The sequence below is a fragment of the Lissotriton helveticus genome, chromosome 1_2 (assembly GCF_964261635.1).
Source record: "Lissotriton helveticus chromosome 1_2, aLisHel1.1, whole genome shotgun sequence".
Taxonomy (NCBI): Eukaryota; Metazoa; Chordata; class Amphibia; order Caudata; family Salamandridae; genus Lissotriton; species Lissotriton helveticus.
In genome coordinates this window covers 317,160,114-317,165,266 of record NC_136058.1, presented here as the reverse complement: position 1 = coordinate 317,165,266, position 5,153 = coordinate 317,160,114, and the positions used below count along the sequence as shown (strand labels likewise).

Below are 5,153 nucleotides of genomic sequence, written 5' to 3'. Positions count from 1 at the left end.
GCCAGTGACAGACAGTCATTGGACGCACTTCATCGATGACGTCAGGCTGACAGAGCCGTGCAGCGCCATGTGAAATCGCAATAATGAATTGTGCTACATTGTAGAAGTTGAAGTGAGCCTGCCAGCAACCAACTCTGCTGGGAGCCTGAAGCTGGCTGCAGGAGCATCGAGCGCACCAAGGACGACTGCGCGCTGCCACTATCAACAATTTTGAGCAACACTTGACAATGCATTTCAGTGCGGTAATGCGGACTACCACACTGAAATGCGTTAGTCTAACGCGTGATGCTTGGCAGGACTGCCCTCTTTATCTCCAGTTTATGTGATTTTCCGTATATACATTTTTTTTATAGTAGGCCCGAAATCAATGTATGGTGATGACAAAGTGAAACTCCACGATGAGGTCGAGATGTCGAAGAGCCGTCCCATTTATGACGACTTTATTTGAAGCCTTTCACCAGATATCTGAGATGTAACACCACATTACAAACCCACGACTGTGCAGCACGATGTGAACTTTTATCTGACACAGGTTGCATTTGCAGGGATTCTAACGCAGTGCCTGAAATCAAAAGCGCGTGCGCAGAGCCTGTGGCGTCATCAGATGCAGACTGCAATCCACAGCGCGTGCGCAGAGCCTTTAAGGGTGACGTCACCGGATGCGGAATGAGCTCCGAGGCGCGTGTACGTGTTGCAAGCAGCTAGCCTTTTCACCGTGTGATCTTGTGGGAGGCTTTGTTTGGTTACTTGTGGGCACGAGAAAGGGGACATGCTATATATTTTTTTATTAACCAAAAAGTCAGTTGGAGATGCCGGGGATTGAACCCGGGGCCTCATACATGCAAAGCATGCGCTCTACCACTGAGCTACATCCCCTCACATTTGAAGGCCAAGGACTGCTGTGAGATTTATACTGTCTTTCACACTCCCTCATTGTTTCTATATGTTTTCCATATGGAATTGAAATAATTACACAGCACTGAGTTACTACTACCTGTTATGTTATCCATAGTCTATGAGAAGGCGCTGAAGCCCTTGCCTACATGGGCCCTAGCTGCGAGGTTTGCAAGCACATTGAGTGACAAATGCACACTGACGTGAGGACAACCAGGCAATGAAGTTTCTTTAGGAAGACGAAAAGAAGAAAATGCCCCCTTTGCACCTCGAGAAGCTCTTGAAAAAGCACTGAAACAAATCCAAAAGCCCTGAAATGGAAGGCCCCTAACCATACTCCGCCTTTTTAGGTTTCGCCTGTCGAAAGCTGTGCTAGCAGCCTTCAGAGCAGGCGAAATCTTATGTTTCACAGTATGTGCACTTTGTCCCGCCTTCTCCTCCGTTGGCTTACTCCATAAATGGAGGCTAGCCATTGGAAGAGCGATCTGTCCGTCATTGCCGGAGCAGATTCGTGGGCGTTGCCGCGATTTTTACTCATCCCGCCGCTTTGCGATCGTCATGAAGACGTGGGCCACTGTGGGCGTGTACATTTTTTTTTTTAAATGGATGTTCTTTCCTCATTGCTAAGTTCTCCTGGTCCCGCATGGTCGTATCCCGCTGTCCGTCCCCCCTCCGCTGTCCGTGTCTTTGTTCCGCCCCCCCCCCCACCCCCCGCGCTGTCCGTCCCGCTCTCGCTTCGCCCCCCCCCATCCCCCCCTCCCTCCCTCTGCCGCAGCTCTTCTCCGCCCCGGTGCGCCGGAAGAAGATTCCAGTCGGAGGCCCCGCTGCATGGTTGGCAGCCTTTTAGCAACGTTGGAGCAGGGTTCGTCGCGGCCATCGTTTGCCCTACGGAAGGCTGCAGTTATAGCAGTATTTGCACATTATGCACACATATGCAGCGAGGGAATGATTGCTGTACGCGGCAGCATCCGGTCAGGCTCCGTATGGATCTCTAACTCGCTCTGTTTCTCTGGTCCCCTCGCCGAAGCTGCACAGAAGAACAGAGCCTCGCACTTTCCCTGTCGTGTTCGTCTTCCGGGCATTGTCGCTTGCTCGTGGGCTGCCACGCCACATCTATACTACTGAAGGGCGCTGCAGCAAAAACACAGACTTCTGTGAATCCGTGTATTTACGCAGCATGGAAATAATTTAAGAAGGCTTTCACGATACGTCAACATGTCCTGTTAAACAAAGTAAGAATTAACTGAAATTCAAGGACCGCCCCTTTTGTGCTCATTACCATGCAGAGCCCCCCGGCTATAAAACAGGCACCAAAAGGGGCCTATCAATTGTTATTTCAAAGTGACTTTGGTAAACACCTCCACCCCCTGTCGGAACCTCCGACAACCTTCTAATGTCCAAAAGTTATTGGCGGAATTGCAGTGTAACTACTGTTCATCAATCACTCCCGACACCGCTGTAAGCAGTCGTGTTAGAAACTGGAAGGGAAGTGACTTGCGTGTTCAGCGCGCGCTATTTCACTTAGAGCACTACTGGGTAGCAAGTATGATGCTGCCAGCGGGCGACTGCTCTTCAAGAGATGGCTGCCATCACTTACAGGGGAGCTCCATTTATTTATTAGCGCACCACTGGCACAGTCCTTTATCCTCACAATTTCCTTTTTAGGTCTCGCGACCTATCAATGCGCGCAAGCGTATTGAGCGGAGCGAGAATTCATGTCCTCAAAATCCTCGTCATACCAAGGGCTTCTTGCTGCGGTTTTCTTTAAGTTCACGTGAATCACGTGACCAAACAAGCACGCGCATCAGCCTCCCTCCCTCACCACATCAAAGGGCTTCGCCCAGCGTGCGCTCTGCGGCTTCTCCTCCCCTAATTATTCATGGATGGCCGGTGACCGGCCGTACTTTCACTTTCCGGGCCGCTCTTGTTTTCCGAGCGCTGATATTGACAACAGTTTCCCGTACTTCAAGGCAAGCGTGTGCACATATCATTTCCGAGCGCTGATATTGACAACAGTTTCCCGTACTTCAAGGCAAGCGTGTGCACATATCATTTCCGAGCGCTGATATTGACAACAGTTTCCCGTACTTCAAGGCAAGCGCGTGCACATATCATTTCCGAGCGCTGATATTGACAACAGTTTCCCGTACTTCAAGGCAAGCGTGTGCACATATCATTTCCGAGCGCTGATATTGACAACAGTTTCCCGTACTTCAAGGCAAGCGTGTGCACATATCATTTTGTATTTGCTAATAATTGCGTCCCTTTAATTGTAATTGCCAACACTGCCCTCTTCTGGCTTTTAGCTGTCCTACTACATGAAAACATGTACGGCATCTATGTGAGCATGGTCAGCCATCTTGTACTGCTTCATACATTGCCCGAACTTAGTTTCTCAAATGTTAGCACGTAATCTTTTTTTTTTTAAACCTCAAATTAAACACAACAGGGCACGAGTTCGATCATGCCGCTGGCAGTGGAAACCGTGTGCCATTTCTAGAGTACCGCTATATTCTTGTAGTTCGCCTATTCCTTTATACCTCCGTTCAACAATATCGCATATTCCATCTTTCCTGTCTCGTGTCAGTAGCCTTTTAAGATCTGACAAGAACGAAGGGTTTTCACCCATCGGACTTCTAAAATTCTGTAACTTCTGCTTTACTCACGGCCATCTGTTCCAGCTCCAGCACCTCCCCTCTCTCTCCCCGCGCACAGCCTTACTTGGTTTTCTCCTCCCCCTCCCCAGCCAGCTTCCCCCAGGCCGTGTTCCCTCCCCTGCTACCCCATCCTCGCTCATCCCTCGCATCCCCCCCTCCTTCAGGCCCCCACCATTTGCTCAGGACATTGCTTGTTGTCTAACAGTTTCCCGTACTTCAAGGCAAGCGTGTGCACATATCATTTCCGAGCGCTGATATTGACAACAGTTTCCCGTACTTCAAGGCAAGCGTGTGCACATATCATTTCCGAGCGCTGATATTGACAACAGTTTCCCGTACTTCAAGGCAAGCGTGTGCACATATCATTTTGTATTTGCTAATAATTGCGTCCCTTTAATTGTAATTGCCAACACTGCCCTCTTCTGGCTTTTAGCTGTCCTACTACATGAAAACATGTACGGCATCTATGTGAGCATGGTCAGCCATCTTGTACTGCTTCATACATTGCCCGAACTTAGTTTCTCAAATGTTAGCACGTAATCTTCTGCTTTACTCACGGCCATCTGTTCCAGCTCCAGCACCTCCCCTCTCTCTCCCCGCGCACAGCCTTACTTGGTTTTCTCCTCCCCCTCCCCAGCCAGCTTCCCCCAGGCCGTGTTCCCTCCCCTGCTACCCCATCCTCACTCATCCCTCGCACCCCCTCCTCCTTCAGGCCCCCACCATTTGCTCAGGACATTGCTTGTTGTCTATTGCAGGTAATGGGCCCACTCCTTAACCCTACCATTGACCCGTATGTTTATTATTCAACCGTTTCCTTATGTCATAATACAAAGCATAATCAAGCCCCCATTCAAATGCCTTTCTAAAAGAATACACATATAATATAATCCCTAAAACCGTAGTATGTTGTTAATTTTTTATAACGTTGATTGCGCTGCTGAACATCGAAGATCGGACCTTTCTCTACCCTGCTGTAAAAATGGGAGATCCTAGTGTGTTGTTTTTGTGTGTCCTTTTCGGGGACACGGTTTTAAAATAAAGCTTGCTTACCCGTGTTCTCCCTTTCCTCCCCGCCATGTTACAGCTGCGAAGAGGCAAGATGGAGGCCTGTTTAAGGGCTCGCCGTACCCGGGCTACCCCTTCATCATGATCCAAGACCTGGGCAACCCCTACCTCCCCAACGGCTCCCTCTCTCCGACGGCCAGAACAGTGAGTGCCTCGCCGCAGCGCAGCCCCCCGCTCTTGTTTTATGTTCCTCTGGCTCGCAGGGGCCGAGCTAAACTTTCAACTGAGCTGTGTGCGCGCTGCTGCTAAACTTTCCCCCCGGCGCCGCTCCCTGGGACTGGGGTTTGTTTACCTCCGCCATATTGTCCCGTACGCTACTTCCTGGTTTAGCAGGGAGCCTCGCTTTGCCCCGTATGTCCATATTTTCCGTCCGCTGACAGATTCTAAATTCTCTGCTATGTGTGTTCATACTGTGCTCAGGTTGGGTAGACCTACAGGCCTCCTCCTAAAACTGCATGTTTTGGTTGTTACTACGTTTATCAGAAGGCTATACTTTTGTCTTTAAAGATGGCTACTTCGCTGATGTCTGACTTTACT

At 49.8% G+C, this 5,153-nt stretch overlaps 1 non-coding gene across 1 annotated transcript; it reads right to left on the bottom strand.

Annotated features, from left to right (window-relative positions):
• Positions 1–804: 804 nt before the first annotated feature.
• On the bottom strand, positions 805–876 carry TRNAA-UGC (transfer RNA alanine (anticodon UGC)). The gene has a single exon. It is a non-coding gene; the product is annotated as a tRNA-Ala (tRNA).
• Positions 877–5,153: the final 4,277 nt, after the last annotated feature.